Source organism: Panthera tigris, chromosome D3 (genome assembly GCF_018350195.1).
Source record: "Panthera tigris isolate Pti1 chromosome D3, P.tigris_Pti1_mat1.1, whole genome shotgun sequence".
In the NCBI taxonomy this organism is placed as follows: domain Eukaryota; kingdom Metazoa; phylum Chordata; class Mammalia; order Carnivora; family Felidae; genus Panthera; species Panthera tigris.
The window spans coordinates 20,424,222-20,441,237 of record NC_056671.1 but is presented as its reverse complement, the minus strand read 5'-3'; the positions used below and the strand labels follow the sequence as shown (position 1 = coordinate 20,441,237).

At 48.3% G+C, this 17,016-nt stretch overlaps 1 non-coding gene and 1 gene segment (V, D, J or C); one reads left to right on the top strand and one right to left on the bottom strand.

Annotated features, from left to right (window-relative positions):
• The window catches only part of LOC122232563, a 1,057,381-nt gene that overhangs the window by 306,866 nt on the left and 733,499 nt on the right, over positions 1-17,016 (top strand).
• On the bottom strand, positions 1,704-1,807 carry LOC122232833. Its single transcript, XR_006210245.1, has one exon. It is a non-coding gene; the product is annotated as a U6 spliceosomal RNA (small nuclear RNA).

Genomic DNA, 17,016 nt, shown 5'->3' with positions numbered 1-17,016 from the left:
TGACTGAGCCACCCAGGTGCCCCTACTCATTTACTTCTTAATATCATGTGAAATATATATTCGCAGAAACTACTAAAATCATGTTAGACCAAACATCTGGCTCTCATGGCCTACACAAGCTACACGTAATTTAACCATCACAGACCCAATTCCTCAGGGTGTGGAATGGAGTAAGAAGTGTGAGGCAGGTGTGCCCTCATTGGCGACTTAAGGATCAAGGTGTCAGATCGTGGCCACCACAGACTGAATGCCCCTAGTCCTCCCTGTTCTTACTTACCACCCAGATGAATGCTTCCTGAGCTCCAGCAGGGATCCTACCCTAGCCCCACTCTCTGAAGTGTTGACCCTGCCCTGTGCTCACAGATCTCCACACCTCTCCCTGCTGATCCAGCCTCCATCAGGGACAGAGACCCCAGGACAGAAATGCACTCTCTACTGCCCCCCGAAGGAGCAACAGCAGTGGACAGAATGACATGATTTTGACACATCACTACCGGGATATCTCCTCAAATCTCTGGACTCAACCAGAGTTGAGCCAAATCATTGACTCAACCATGTACCCTGGGACCAAGGTTCCTTTTTTGTCTCCACATCATGCTACCTCATCAGCACTTGTTTCCAATCCATAATGAAGCCAGACATCACTGACCAACACAACCCAAAGGTCGTAGTGCTCCTCCAGTGACCCAGGCTCAGGAACATGAGATCCAACCTTCTTGGGCCCCACAGTCAATCCACTCCATCCTGCAGTGCTAACTACAGGTTGACTACTTCTTCCACTTTGTCCTCTCCTTCTCCTTCTTCTTCTTCTGTTTTTTTCTTCTTCTTCCTTGAGACTCCCCTGTCTGTGTCTCCACTGCTCTGTTACAGGGTCCTGGGCACAGTCTCCACTGACATAGGAAGCATACACATCAGGGTCTGTGGGACAGAAGGTCACCCTCACCTGCACTGGAAACAGTAACAATGTTGGAACAAATTATGTGGGCTGGTACCAACAGATTTCTCACGGTGGCCCCAAAACTGTGATGCTCAGGACAAGTAGGCTCTCACAGTTCCAGATCTCTGGCTCCCACTCTGGGAACACAGCCTCTCTGACCATATTGGGCCCGCAGCCTAAGGACGAGGCTGATTATTACTGCTCAGTGTGGGATGAAAGCATCAATGCTGACACAGTGCTACAGGCCCATGGGGACCTAAGACAAAAACCTGCCCCTGCCCCTCGTGGTCACCCCCATTATTGCCTGTGACAAACAAACAGGGAGACCACAGACACCCTAGAAGTTGTGAGGGTCTGCTCTGAGCACAGAACGACCTTAAAAGGTCGGTCACAGTTGCTCTCCCTCGTATTGTTTTTTTCTAAAAACAAAGCAAAACAAAGCTATTGAGATAATTTGCATGCCACAAAGTTCATTCATTTACAGTGTACAATTCCATGGTCTTCAGTATAGTTACACAGCTGGACAACCTCTATCATGACTGAATTTACCACATTTCCATCACCTGCAGAGAAACCTTGGACCTACCAGCAGTGAAGTCACTGTCGCCACTGCACTGCGCCCTTTGTAGCCACAAATTCCATTCTGTCTGCAGTGATTTATTGTGGGCATTTCATGTGCACTGAAACACTGAACATGTGCCATTTTAAGTGCCCCATTCACCCACATTAGGTGCATGCACATTGCTGTGGGAACATCACCATCTGTAAATGTATGGAATGCTTCACTTAATTGCATATCATCCTTGTGTGGAGCCCATGCTAATCTATCTGGAAGGTTCCAATTTTATTGCATAGGCTGTCAAAACAAACGTGTGATTGCCTTCTGTTGCTGAATCTTAGGTGTAATATGTTTTTGAGGTCCATCTAGTTATATCTGGCTCTGTAGTTCACTTTTTTAAATTGGTGACTAGTATTTCACTGTATGGATGCACCATATGTTCATTATCTATTTATCAGCTGATGGACATTTGTGTCATTGACACCTTCTGTCTATTATGCATATTGCTGCCATAAACACTCCTATACAAGCTGTTTGTGTGGACATATATTTTAGTTTCTTTTGGTTTGATACCTAATAGCTGAATTCCTGGGCCCTATCATGACTTTATTATACACTTCTGAATAAAGTGCCAGACTGTTCTCCAATGTGGCTGCAAAGGATTGCATTCCCACTAGCATACATGAGGTTTCAGATGACCATCTCTTCATAAAGCTGAAGTGGTATGTAAGTGGTTTTGATCTTCATTTCCCTAATGAGTAGGGATGTTGAGCTCCTTTTCATGGTCTCTACTGTTTCTATCACATTACCAGGAGCCTAGGCTCTGAAACTCTCCAGGAAGCATTGACTTTAAGGAGCTTTAGTCTGAGCTATTGTTGAAATTGTAGGCTCAGCCTGCTCACGTGAACACAGCAGAAAATCCTTGCTCAGGAAGATAATTCTCTCAGAGACACTAGAATGGGGAGACTGAGGGATGTGAGGACCATAGTTAGGAATGTCCTGTGGAATCTGCCTGTGCCAGGCACGGCACGCGCAGGACTTCAGACCTGTTCTGGAATCTCTTCCTGACCATGCCGTTCACTAGTCAGTACAGGAGGCAAACTTCAGGCTCAGCAAGTCTCCCCATGGCTCAGAAGAGAAGGTGCCCCTGGGAACCAAGGAATGGTGGCAGCCCCTTCTTCCCTGCCAACACACAGCGGCAACTTTATGAACCCACACATTCCACAGAGACTCCAGCCCATCCCTGACAAAAAATGCATAAACTCTAGGAAAACATGAAAAATCCTTTCAAAAAGATAGAAAAGGACTTGCATAAATAGAAAGATAAACTTGTTGGTAGTTTGGCTTAATGATTTCTTTTTCCCTAATATTTATAAGGACAATTTTAAGGACAGAAATAGTCTAGAGCATTTTGCAAATGAATGGACAAAGAAGTAGGACATAAATTGTTGCATACTGAGACATTTGTTAAAGCTAAAATAATTTAACCAATGTGATACTGATATAAGAATAAAAAATAAGATACGTATTAGCATCCAAGAAAATAATCTATGCATGCAATGCACTTAAGAGTGATGTTTGAAGCACCATCCAGCAGTTAGGCAAAATAACCTCACACATGAATAGTTTACTTCTGAATTCTAGAAAAGTGAGATTTTCCATGAGATATATGAAAAACTAATTTTTATGTAAATTTAAAATGGTTCCGGCTATGATGGAAAAACCCAGGAAGGAGTCAACCACCTGAAATTCTGGTCACCAATTCCAGTGTGGTAAGGGATTTCCCCACACCAGCAAGCCATACTGGGACATCAGCTGGGTGCCCTACAAGTCAACTCAATTCACACTACAAGACACTCAGTGCTGGAGATTACACAGATCCCACAGGGCAAGGGCTCAGTCCTGCAAGAATGCCCTCCGTTTGGGGTGCCAATCACAAGTATTGGGTGTTTCCTGAGCTTTGGGCCCACTTGAAGTGGGTTGCAGTTTCCAATCACCTCCTACAGGGATTTGATTAATTTGCTAGAGTGGTTCACACAATTCAAAGAAATGTCTTTTTTTTTCTGACAAGATTACTGATTCATTATAAAAAGGTATAACTGAGGAGCATCCAGATGGAAGAGATACACAGGGCCAGGTATGGGGGAAGGGCATGGAGCTTCCATGTCCACTGTGAGCCTGATATGACTCCAAATCTCCACCTGGTCACCAATCTTGAAGCTCTATGAAGCCCCTCCTTTAAAAAAAATTTTTTTAGAAAGAAAAAACATGCAAGTGGGGGAGAGGGAGGCAGAGAGAGAGAGAGAGAGAGAGAGAGAGAGAGAGATGGAGAATCTTAAGCAGGTTCCATGCTCAGCACTGAGACTGATGCAGAGCTCAATCCCACGACCCTGGGATCATGACCTGAGCCAAAATCAAGAGTTGGATGCTCAACCAACTGAGCCACCCAGGTGTCCTTCCTACTGGGTTTTAGTGGAGACTTCATTACATACTCATGATTGGTTAAATCATCAGCCATTGGCAATAGATTCAAACTAATCCCTCCCCACCCAGGTCAGGAGGGAGTATTGATAGTTCCAACCCTCTACTCACAAATGTGACTGCTGGCAACCAGCCCCCTATCTTTAGTTGCTTTGCAAAAGTCACTTTGCTAACTTAACCAAAGACACCTTCACCACTGGCATCGCTTGCAAGGTACATCTTTTTTGTTTGATCTGTAATTAAGGAGTGGTGGGCGTGAGAGTTTCCCCTACTGGTCTCCCAGCAACACTCTAAAGGAGATTTTTCTTTAATTTTGACGCTATATATACATGTTTACACTCCCATAGATCAGGGCTCCTTCTAAGAGTGAGAAAAAAGTATAATAATCATGTGCAGCATTACAGGATCATAGCATTTAGAAATCGGACCTGGATGTTAGAATAGACTGGGACCCGGTGAGCTACAGAAACAGCTGGTCTCTCAGGGCTTTGGGCCATGGTGAGGTGTGTGCCCTCCATCCTGAGCCATGAACAGCCAAAGAGCTATGCGCACACTCACCCTGAGGAGTCTGAGTAGAATGTAAAGTCTGTCCTGAAATGATGGGAGGCCACATAAGCGGAAACCTGGCCTGGCTGTAATGCAGGACTCAGATCAACACAATGTCACCCAATGTTGTGTCTGGGCCTGGAGACCAGGGTGCGCATGGGTTCCGTTTCTGAGGGGTCAGGGATGATCAGAGCTGGGACTTGCCACCTGGCACTGCCTGTGCCCTGTGCTCAGAGCTCACAGCTGGGGCCTCCCCACTCCTGGCTCCACCCAGCCACTCCCCTACCACCCCCCTGACATCCTCAGATGGAAGGACCTGACCCAGGGCCAGTGAGGGGACAGAGAAATTGGGTCTGATTTGCATGGATGGGCCCTCCCTCTCCCAGATGAAGAGGGGAAGGGAGAGATTAGGGGAGGCTCTGCTCAGCTAGGTGGCCACAGAAAGCAGAAACTGACGATCTGCCCCATGCCCTACATTCCTCTCCTCCTTACACTTCTTGCTCACTGCATAGGTAACTGGATTCAGGGACAGGGAAGTGGTCCAGGGAGGACTCTTGGGCCTTTTATCCTCCTCTTGTGTCTAGACCCAGCATCATCCTTCCTTTGTCTCTCCCCCTTGCAGAGTCCTGGGCCCAGTCTGTGCTGACTCAGCCGCCCTCAGTGTCTGGGGCCCTGAGTCAGAGGTTCTCCATCTCCTGAACTGGAAACACTGACAACATTGGTTGTGTTTATTGCGTGTACTGGTACCAGCGGCTCCCATGAATATGCTCCTCAGACTTCTCATATGTTATGATAACAATTGACGACTGATGCTCAGCAGTCCCTGATTGACTCTAGAGCTCAAGGTCTTGCAGCCCAAGCTCCTTGACCATCACTGGCCTCATGCTGAGGCTGGGGCTGATTATTATTCCAGGCCTGTGAGAACCATCTCAGTGCTGACATAGTGTTCCAGGTCTGCGGGGAGGTGAGACAAAAACTTACTGTCCTCATAATGATGGGGATCCCTGTGCAGCCCCGACCCCTCTGTCACAATAGTTGCTTCCTTTGTTTGTTTTGTCAAAAGCTAGGGTCTGGGATCCATCCACTGGGAACTTGCTACAAAGAATGGGAACCATCTTCTCAAATTCTGCCCCCAAGCTTGCGGTTGGCCACAATACATTGTCTGTTTTTACTCTAATTGAACATAAATCTCTGGATTCTGGGGCAGGTTGTCCTGGGGAAAGAGTCCACGGAGAGATGTGTCAGTCTGCTTGGGCTGCCATTATGTAATAACACAGGCTGTGTGGCTTAACCAACAGAAGCACATTTTCTCAGTGTGGAGACTGGAGGTCTCCAGTCCAAGGTCTTCGTAGGTTTGCTTTCCTGAGGTCTTTCTTACAGATGGCTGCATTCTTGTGGATCCTCACGGTGGCCTATTTTCTGTGTGTGCTCAACTCTGTTTTTTCTTCTTCTTTTTATGAAGAGACCATTTGATTAGGCCATCACCCTTATTTACGACTTCATTTACCTTAATTACTTCCTTCAGTGACTTATATCCAAATACATACCATTGAGGGTTGGAGCTTCAACTTAGGGTTTTGAGGGGGGACACAATTGAGTCCATATCAGGGAGTCAGGGGAGAGCCAGGGACACAGTGTCCAGGTGTGTCGACTCTGAATAATTGACTGTGAAGATCCACACCATTTGGAGAATACCTACTATGGGAGAAACCTGAGTCTAGGGACGCGGACCACATACGGACACCATAGGAAAGGTCCCCATGCTCAGGGCATTGACAGTGTTTGGGGGAAGAGAGAGGACACAGAAGCTAAACATGTATAGGAAAGCTATGTCCTGGGAGCATGGGGATGGGTGGGGTCGGTGGGGTGGAACCGGAGCATTGGAGCGGTTGACAGGGTACTCCAGAATCTGATGTGTTGTGATGAGGTCCCAGTGCTATGCAGACGAGGAAGGAGCAGGAGGGGAACATGAAGGTGGGGACCAGGCGGGGCTGTGGATGGTGCCCACGTCACCCGGTCCTGGACGAGGGTTGGCCAGTGGGGTGGAGAAGGAGGGTCAGAACCCCTGTGACATAGAGGATTTAGGGAATAAGGAGGGGGATGGGGATGAGAAAAAAGAAGTGGGCGGTGTGGCAACATTTCAGGGAGGGGGCTCCACCAGCTGGGACAGCATGAGGACCCGTCTCTGATGAAGGATGACTTCCACCTCCTGATTCCGGGAAAGATCAACCCCTGACCCAGGTGACTTGTTCATAGTTCTAGGAATGCACATATCTGCTTACTCTCATCTCACAATGTTCCTGTTGGAAGAGCAAAGAATTGTTACAAGAACACCATGCGAGGCTGAGCTCAGTTCCCTTATTCTCATTGCTACCCATGTGTTATAAACGTTCCCCTTTAGGGAAGCACAGAAAATCACAATTTCCTTTAGATAAGTTAACATGAACTTCAAGAACTGGGGTTCTGTAGTTGGTTTGGATTTAAATGTTTCCAGAGCATTCTTTCATACAATAAAGATTGTTAATGACTACTTGGCTACCCTTCTCACTTTCTTGCTGAGGAAAAGGGATCAACAGGACATGGCGGATAAGGAGGCTGAAGCTGAGCTCCATACAGGACCCCAGCCTCGGAGCAGGGGGTCAGCAGTCCCGCAGGCAGGATCAAGGCAGATGGGTCCACACCCTGACCCTGTCATCCCCTGGTTTGGGGCTTGCAAAGATGTGCTGGCAAGCAGTGTTAGGACAGGCTCATTATGTCCCAGGGCACACTGTCTAGAAGAAATAAGGAAACTACTAGAAATCCAATGGGAAGTCACCTAAAGAAGACAAAGCCTACACTGCAGTGATCAGAGGAAGAAGGGTTGAGGCCATGCTTTACAGAAGAATCAGAGAAAACTCTGAGATTATTTCTTAAGGAAAGAATTTCATGTTGTCACTAGTTTATAAATCCATTAAAGGAAACATAACTTTCCACAAGTTCACTTGCCCCTTCATTTACGACACACGTGGGCTAATGTGATGGAAAGTGCACTGAGCCAGGCACAGGGTCCCCATCAAGCAAGAGAGAAGCTTAAGCTGCAGGGTCTCCCAGCCAGGCGTCTTACAGTCTTTGATCTGGACAGTCTCCCAGAGGAAGAACGCACAAAGGGATCCCTTGGTCCTGCTTCAGCACCATTACATCCAGGGTGACTACAGAGCTTGGGTGAAGATGGCAGGCAGCTGAATGATGACCTTTCAGAAGAAATCACTGTCAGCAGGGTCGCTGGGCACCACTGAGTCTCTGTGATGCCCTTGCTCTTCCTGAAGCCCAGCCCCTCCAGCTGCAGCCCAGCTCCAGAATATTCTGATGTTCCTGCCACAGAGCATTTCCGGGCCAGGCCAGGCTCACGCTCACCCACGGGGTTTGATCTGGAATTTAGGTAGTCTCACGTGACTTAGAAATCAGAAAATAAATTCCTCATGATGGAATTTCTCTGACCCCTTGCACCTTGCTCACACCCAGAGCTGGCCACGTGGCTGGTCAGGGGTTCTTTCTCCCCAGACTCAAATCAGTTCAGAGACTGATGCGTGGAATTCCAGAATTTCTCTTTTTTTATGTTTTTATTTTTTTTATTATTTTTTAATGTCTATTCATTTTTGAGAGAGACAGAGACAGAGGGAGAAGATGGGAGGAGCAGAGAGAAAGGGAGACACAGAATCCGAAGCAGGCTCCAGGCTCTGAGCTGTCAGCACAGAGCCCGATGTGGGACTTAAACTCACGAACCACGAGATCATGACCTGAGCTGAAGTCGGATGCCCACCTGACTGAGCCACCCAGGGGCCCCCTAGGATTTTCCTAATTTAAAAGCATCTGTTTACTTTATTTTGGCAAACGGGATCAATGTTTCATCTGTTCATTTTTGGTCGAAGTCTATGTTTCTGGCAAGATCATGATGAAAAGTGGATATATTTTCAGATGCAAGCACACAAATTATTGTCATTTTTCTTTAGCTCCCACAGCACTCATTCTTTAATATGGACTATATTTTTCTCAAACTTTACATTTGAAATGTTGATCCTAAACATTTGGTCACCACCAAAGTCCTGCTCTTCTGGAACACATCCTGCTCAAGGGATTTAGAGTTTTAAGTAAAATGCTACAGAGAATATCATTTGTCACAGCTCCCTGCAGACTTGTGTCCTGTGCTTGCAGACAAGATTCCTAGGAGTGACTCACTGTGTTAAAAACCTCTATGAATGACAGTAGTCCCAAGTGTGTGGAACGTTGACAGACAAGGAAGATTCGCCTGGAATAACCCACTAGCAATGTCTTCCAGGTCCCTTCCCGTGGCCTCCCATCCCTGCAGAAAGGCTGTCTCTCCCCTCGGTGCTATGGGGAGTTGACAGGGAAGGGGAGCCATGGTCACCAGTAGATCACATCAGAGGAAAGAACACAGCGTCCTGCACAGAAGGGGCCATGTGTCCCTGATGACGGGATCATGCCCATCACATTTTGCACCTTATATATAGACTATTTATTTGTTAATTATACCTCAAAGCGTGTTGGTGAGAAAATCATTGGAAATTGAATTTTAAAGCCCAGATTTTTCTCTCAAAAAATTATCAAATTTGGTAAATTCCTTTCTCATCATCTCTATACGTCATCTACTACTTCGTTGTATGAGGTAAGCCTCTGTACTTAGTGACCTCTCTCTGTGAACTTGTGAGCAATTTCTCTGTCTTTGTGTGTGTGAAGGGCTGCCTGTTACTGAGAAATTCAGAAAGACATACCATGCTATTTCCACAGTGTATCTCTGTTGTCAATATGTAGAGTTAAAAAAAGTGAATGTATACACACCCACATAATTATTCTGCTAATAGTGTCTTTCAGATCATCGAAACCATCTAAGATTAAACATGTATTCTGATTAACAAATCAACACCCAATGAAACACATTCTATGAACAGTTCATTTCACCTCGAACAGGAAAGAAGGTGACTACACACAGCACTCATGGAACAAGTAAAAATTTGGGGACAAAAGTGAGACAGCTGCCACATTTAAAAAAAAGTCAGCATCATTCATGGTGTGAAATGCTACAGGACACATGCCCATCACAGCTGATTCAGCCCACATGTCTTTGTGAGAGAGAGAGAGACAGAGAGAGAGAGAGAGAGAGAGAGAGAGAGAGAGAGGAGTAGAAATCATTATGCCTTTCTGAATGTTTTCTGTAAGAAGGGTGCTGGGGACAGTCAGAGGCAGCTGAACAGGTCTCCAGCCTTCTCCAACAGCACCTCTTCAGAACAGCTCATCACCAAAGAACCGTCCAATCTATTGGATGGTCCTTGTCACCTTCTGACAGGAGGGTCCCCACAGGCCATAGGACAGTCTGAAATCCTCTTTTTCTGTCACTAGCCTCAGCTCAAGCACTCAAAATTACTTTTGGGGGCTCCTGGGAGCCTCATCCCTCACCCCCCTTCATTCCTCAGTCTCTCCTCACACCAGTATCCCCACTCCACCCTGGCCCCGCTCTCTTCATGGAGACCCATCCCTCTCAGGTCAGGGCTCCAGCCCCCGGTCCTACTGGGACAGGCGTGCTAAGAGGTGGGTCTCAGGGAGCCGACCTCTGTCTTTCTAAAGGTGCAGAGCACCGTCTTCTCAACCCCTTCCTCCGGGGTCTTCCTCCGGTAGACAGGAGAGGAATCCAGGGGCAGGGCCGGGTTTCTGACCCTGCCTCACTGGAAAGTGAGGTCAGAGGGAGGAGGAGCTCCCCAGCCTTCCCAAACCATGGGCTGTGGCTGGTCCAGGCCTCTGTCTTTCTGATATGCTGACAGCAGGACACATCTCCCTTCAGGTGCTAGGTCTCAGGGCTACCCCGTTCCACTAATGTAACCCATGAGAAAGGGTCAGCATTTGAGGAGGCCGTTCTAGGGAACTAAGGGACGCGTGATTTGAGGAGGTTGCAGCTTCGTGAAAGGCCCCTGGATGAAGGATTTTTCCCATTTCTGAGGCAGGGGCAATGGAAGTGGCGCTGGTCAAGGAGGGCCTGCCCCTCCCTCAGGCAGGATGGTGACCTTGCCTTTCACACCTGGTGCAATGTGCTCCAGGGCCAGCAGGTGGCGCTGTGGGCACGTGCCTCCACCACAAGGTAGCGCCCAGAGCTGGAGACCAAGCACCTGGCTGCTTAGTAGGTGCCCCTGCTCAGGGATGCCTGGGGCCCAGCAGCCCCTTTCTCCCAAGGCCCTAGATGTCCCCACAGAAGAAATTCACCAGTCCCATGCTCTTTAAATACAACTTTGAAGCAGAGGGTATTGATTCCTGGTTGATGGAGAGGTTGGGCCAATCCGGAGGGATGGGGAATAATCTGAATGATGGGCCCTGTTCCCATCAGAGTGAGGGAAGGGATAAGAGAGGCTGGGGGATCTCTATCCCAGCGGGAGTATGGGGAGAAAGTTCTTGGGTCATCTCTACCATGCCCTGGACCCCTCTCCTCTTCACCTTTCTCACGTACTACACAGACAACTGAACTCCGACGTCAGTGGTGGGGGAGGGGGGGGGTCCCTCTGGGGATAACTGGGTCTTTTCTTTCTCCTAGGTCCTTATCTTGAGTTGTTGGTGGGACCCTGACTCTCTCTCACTCTGTCCTTCACTTTAGGGTCCTTGGCATGGTCTTTGGTGACTCAGTCACCATCAGTGTTGGGGACTCTGGTCCAGGACGTCACCATCACCTACACTCGGAGTAGCAGCAGCACCAGATCTGATAATGGTGTGGGTTCCACCTCTTAGTGCTGTTGTTCCCCCAAATACTGGCTTTTGGAAGTACCTGGCCATCAGGGGTTCTAGATTGATCTTCTGCCTCCAAGTCAGATAGATACATGGCTTCACAGACCATCTGTGGGCTCCAACCTGAGGATGAGGTTGATTCTTACTGTCTCACAAATGACAGAGACCTCAATGCCCACAAGGTGCTTGTTCCCAGGAGAGATTGAAACATAATACACCCTCTGGGGTCCCTGACCAGACCTTCCCACCCTTGCAAATTGCTGTCATCATGACACCAGCACCTGAAGGTCTGAAACCCTCTGTATATCTGTTGATTCAATAATGTCCCCACCTCTGATCCCATCCAGGCTTGAGGCTGAGACATTCTTATGATGACTCCTCTTCTCAGACATGTCCACATAGGCAGGAGCTCAGAGTCTGTCTCAAACACAGAGACATGAAGAAGGCACTAGAGCTGAACCCAGCAGCCTCTGAACTCACGTGGATCCTCAGTTACTGCAGATGAATATAAACAAGTTAGTGTATTAAGGGTTGGCCAATTGGCCGCATGAGGTGCAAGCGGAAATATTCTCGTTTTCACAGTTGTATTACATGATCTAATCATCAGGAATCCTAAGCATCAGGAATAGGTGATATAATAAAATTCTGCTGATGCAGCTGAGACACAAGCTTTCTATGGCCCCTTTGTAGTGAGAGGGGCCTCCCTTAAGCCCGATGCCCCCTTCTTCAAAATTCCCAGATGCCCTGGGTCTCTCTGTGACATCAGGAGCAGCTCAGAAAAGAGGGTCAGGACAACCTGTGGAACTCTAACTGGGGTGACAGGAGTGCAAGAGAGGACAGGGAGTGTCTGGGGTCTGATGGCTTGTGAGACAGGCTGGGACAATCCTGTGTGGCCCCTGCCAGCAGAGACAGCACTCAGGGCTTCTAGGGTGTTCAGGCATCAGTGTGCTCACTAGATATTGCTGACCTGCCAGGACACAGGGGCCATCACCACACGGGCCACCTCTATCCCTGAGTCAGCTTCTCACCTCCTCCTCTGTTTCCTTCCACCTGTGAGAGGCCCTGACAGGGAGGCCGGACAGATGGACAGCAAGGGCTTAACTGAGCACAGCAAGCCCACCCCTGTGGAACTTTCCAGAGAAGTAAAGAGACTTTGGGTGCTCAGTATCCACGACAGAGCTTTAGCGTCAGAGTCTGGGTCTTAGGACCTGGGTTCCTCTCCTCACCCTCCCCACTCTCTGCACAGATGAGGGCAGACCTCTCTAGGGTGGATGAAAGAACCCCCCAACTCTGCTCCACACCCCCACTCTCCACTGCAGTGGGATGCCATCCTCCTCACATTCCTCTCTGTCCCCTTACAGTGTCTGTGACCGAGGTGGGGCTGAATCAGCCACCGTCGGTGACCAAGCCCACCCTCAGTGACTAAGCCCACCCAAGATGGCCACATTCACCTGCACTGAAAGTAGGAACACTATTGGCAAAAAGTGAGCAGCTTGACTGCAGCAACACCCGGGCCATGACCCTACACTTCAAATCAACAGGAAGAAAGAACACCTGGCCCTCTTGTTCTCCCATAGAGCTTCTGGATGCAAGTCAAGCAGGCTGGCCTCTCTGACCACCCCTGAGTCCCAGGCTGAGGACGAGGCTGATCACTCCTGCTCAGCATGGGAATGCAGCCTTGGAGTTTGCACAGCACTTCAGGCCAGTGGGGAAGTGAGACACCAACCCTGAGCTCCCAGGCCTCACTGGCATGTGGGGCCCTCGCAGAGCACCATGTCACCGGCCCACGAAGAGAGAAGGGCTGGGTTCCACCTGACAGTTGTGTGGACTACTCGGGATTATAAGAAATAATAATGTCAAGAAAAAAAGGCTGGATCTGCAGAATTAGCAAGAGCATATGGACAGCTTCATTATGACTCTATTTGGCCTTTATGAATACATGTACACTCACGTGCTTTCACAAAGAGTGAAAACAGATTTCAGGTTTAAGTGAAAGGATATTTACTTTCCTAGGTCTTTCTTTCTATTTCATTTGGAGATGCTGGATTCATGTGCTCAGCTGGTCCATCCCTATGACCTTGAGTACATATCCACCAGGGTCACCAGCCACCAGCCCCCTTCCCCCACCGTTTCTCCAGCCTTGACACATGCCCTGACCTCTGACCCAGGGCTCCTCTACTTCTTCAGGGACTTCACTCAGCTCACCCTACAGATCTCACCTTACATACCATAGCTGTGCTCAGACTCCTCTGTCCCAGCTGCCCATGTGCACCCCACATGCACACAGGCAGTATCCCCATATGTGTGCCCCTGCCGCACCCCCTTCTGTCCTTCCAGGTACCACATGCAGCAGGAGACACGGTTGGAGTTCCAGGGATACAGTTGACAGAGACGGACCTTTTGAAATAAATCATAGATTTCCACTGAGGTGACATTCCAGTTAGGAGGCTGTCACTGTTCCCAGTAAGAACTTAGAAATTTTCTGTTCCTTTAGATACTATGGGAAAAAAATAGAAACCAAATAAATTGGAACCATCTGATCTCTGAGTGGTTTCTATATGTTCCCTGTGAAAATGTCTGTATCTTCTGACAATCTGTGGAGGGGTTTTAAAATCACATTTTTTTTATTGTTTCTAATAAAAGTATTCTACTTACTCAATTTATGTCTGCTGCAGCCAGTTTTGTATCTTCCTAGGAAAGCGTGTATTATTTCCAGTGAAGCAGAGTTGAAACAAAATGTTAGTTTATACCTATGCTTAATACAGGCTCTCAGATTTTTTGTTTTTCATTTTTCCACATAGGACCACCAGGTGATACTGTGGGACTGTCCTGTGATCCATACACAGCTGCTCAATAAAGACCTTTCTTTCACTCAAAGGAGATTTGCTTCAGGGATGGGCCTTGTGCTCCTGTTGGAGACTCAGAACCTGTGTCCTGCCTGGTCTGATAGAGTCCTCCGAGTAGGAACATGTGTTCCCTCAGCAGGTGTTTCCTCCCAGGGCTCTCCACAGGGGTGAGGCCAACCTCCATGGTCCCCAGTGTATGGTCTGAGCTGAGCTCCAGCACCAGGGCTCAGGGACGGGCTGGGCAGTCACTGGATGGACCACATTTGCATGGACAGCCCCTCCTGTGGCAGAGGGTAGAGGAGAAAAGGAGGCCTGGGGCGGCCCAGCCCACTGTGGGGACCAGGGACTTTGTCACCATGGCCTGAACTCCTGTCCTCCTCGCGCACCTCTCTCAATGCACACGTAGGGACAGGCACCAGGGACACAGAGAAGCCTTCCAGGTGGTGTCAGTCCACCTGGCTCAGACACTAGGAAAATTTTTACCCTGGTCCCCGCCCCATCGCCCATGAGTGTCTGTGTTTGCAGGTTCCCTGTCCCAGCCTGTGCTGACCCAGCTGCCCTCCCTCTCTGCATCTCTGGGAATGACAGCCAGACTCACCTGTACCCTGAGCAGTGGCTTTGGTGTTAATGCTGTATCATATACTGGTTCCAGCAGAAGCCAGGGAGCCCTCCCCAGTATCTCCTGTACTACTACTCAGACTCAATTAAGGAGTTAGTATCTGGAGTCCCCCGCCGCTTCTCTGGATCCAAAGATGCCTCGGCCAAGGCAGGGCTTCTGCTCCTCTCTGGGCCGCAGCCTGAGGATGAGGCTGACTATTACTGTGCTACAGCTCATGGGAGTGGGAGCGGCTTTCATTAGTCACAGCGTCTCAGATAAGGAGGATGTGAGGCAAAAACTCCTGAACCCACAGACCTAGTCTCTGAGTATTTTTCCTGACAAGCTTCTGTGGAGGCTCCTGTAGGGGAGACACTCTGTGGTGAGACCTGTCCTTGAGGAGAAAGGAGTGACACACAGATTACACTGTTGCTGGGACAGCACAGGGGTTCCAGGAGCACACGTGGGTGGGGGCATAGATCCCAAGTGCACATGCCCCAGGGTGTGGAGGAAATTAATAAGAACGAATCATATAAAAGCAAAAGACCTCAGTTTTTCCCTCCCACTGTATCTCTTTTATTATTCATCCAGAATGTTTTATTTCTCACACTTTGGGTCACCAATTCTATGTTTTGTTTGTCAAGTGATTGTCTACAGCATCAGTTGCGGGTTCTACAATTTAAATAAATGTAACACTCAACTTATCTGCCTGGAAATGGTGTCAGATGCACAGGTTAGGGGCTCTGTCCCAGGAGACAACTCCTATTCCAACGCCGATAACAAATAGTAGTTAACCCATAAGTTCTGTCCAACGTGATGCAAACAGGGGTTCCCGTGAACCCTCCGCAGGTTTGATTAATTTGCTAGAGCTGCTCACAGAACTCAGGGAAACTCTTACTTCCACTTGCCAGTTCACGGAATGATACTGAAAGAGTAGGATGAATGGTCAGACGAAGAAGCACATGGGTAGAGGTCTGACAGGAGCCCCCAAACAAGAGCTCCCGTCCCCGTGCAGTTGGGGTGTGTCACCTTCCCTATATGAATGTGTCCAACTATGTGGGAGTCTTTGAATCCCATATTTTGGCATTTTTATTGAGTCTTCATGTAAACGTAATCAACCATTGACTCCACATTCGGCTCTTCTCCCCTCCCAGCAAGGGGGAAGCTGGATATTCCAAGCGTCTGGTCATGGCTCAGACTTTCTGGGGACCACCCCCAGCCAGGAGCCTTTCTAGGGTTGCCTCACTGAAACAAAAATGCTCCTAGTGGCCTTGTCACCTAGGAAATGCTGAAGGCTTCGGGAGCTCTATGCCAGGAATCGGGACAGAAACCCATGGTTTCTAAGATCTCACAATATCGTCTCAACTGAAAATGATGACAGTCATACTCATCCATTAAATGTAACTCTTTGTACTAATGATACATCCATAGCTGATATGTTAATACCTACCTTGGTCACAGACACAATTTTCTCTTTCTCCGAAGACAAAAAAGTGGTCACAACTGTTTCTTACACTGAAAATACCCTCCCCCCACCAACTGCATACCATACCCCACCTTTTCTCCCCTCTGTTCCTGCCTCCCTCAGGCTTCAGTCTATCCCTCTGGCTATTCAGGTGTGAATGCTGTCTCCAGGTTACGATTTTAGAGAACACTGGAAACGATCTTGCTGTAGTTTCCAGTGTGCAGTGTCCATCTGTAGGGAGAAGTCGCAGAAATTGGATCAGCATGAAATCCCTTCATCATTTGATTCCTGCTGTCATCCCCAGATTGTAGCTCCTATGCAGCATCAGCCTCCGTCAGTCTCTAATATGCCGACACGATTACTGTATTTCTTACAAATGAATGCTTATCCAGACTTGGAGCTATTGGTGTACTTATTTATCTTCTTCAGAATTAGTGAGGACCCACAAAAGGTCACTGTTGAAATAGTCAAAAAAAGGAAGGATTGATTGCATATTTCAATACATGCCAACTTCTCTTGTTCCCCAAAATATTTGTTTCCTAAGACCATCAGGACACTCACTCAGCCACACACACTTTGCTCCAAACAGTGGAGTCTCATGCATCGGCCCTTTGCCAGAATAAGAGTAGATGCTCTCTCATGGTCAACACAAGGGAGGCATCGGGAGATCCTGGAGGTGCAGGGAGGATGGCTGTGATGCAGGAGTTGGGGGAGGGGGAATAACGGGGATGTGTGGTAACCCCTGGTCCTGTGCCTGCTGAGACCTGAAGACCCCAAAGCTGCGGGGCTTTGTGTCTATAGGGATGAAAATGGACAGAAGTCTCT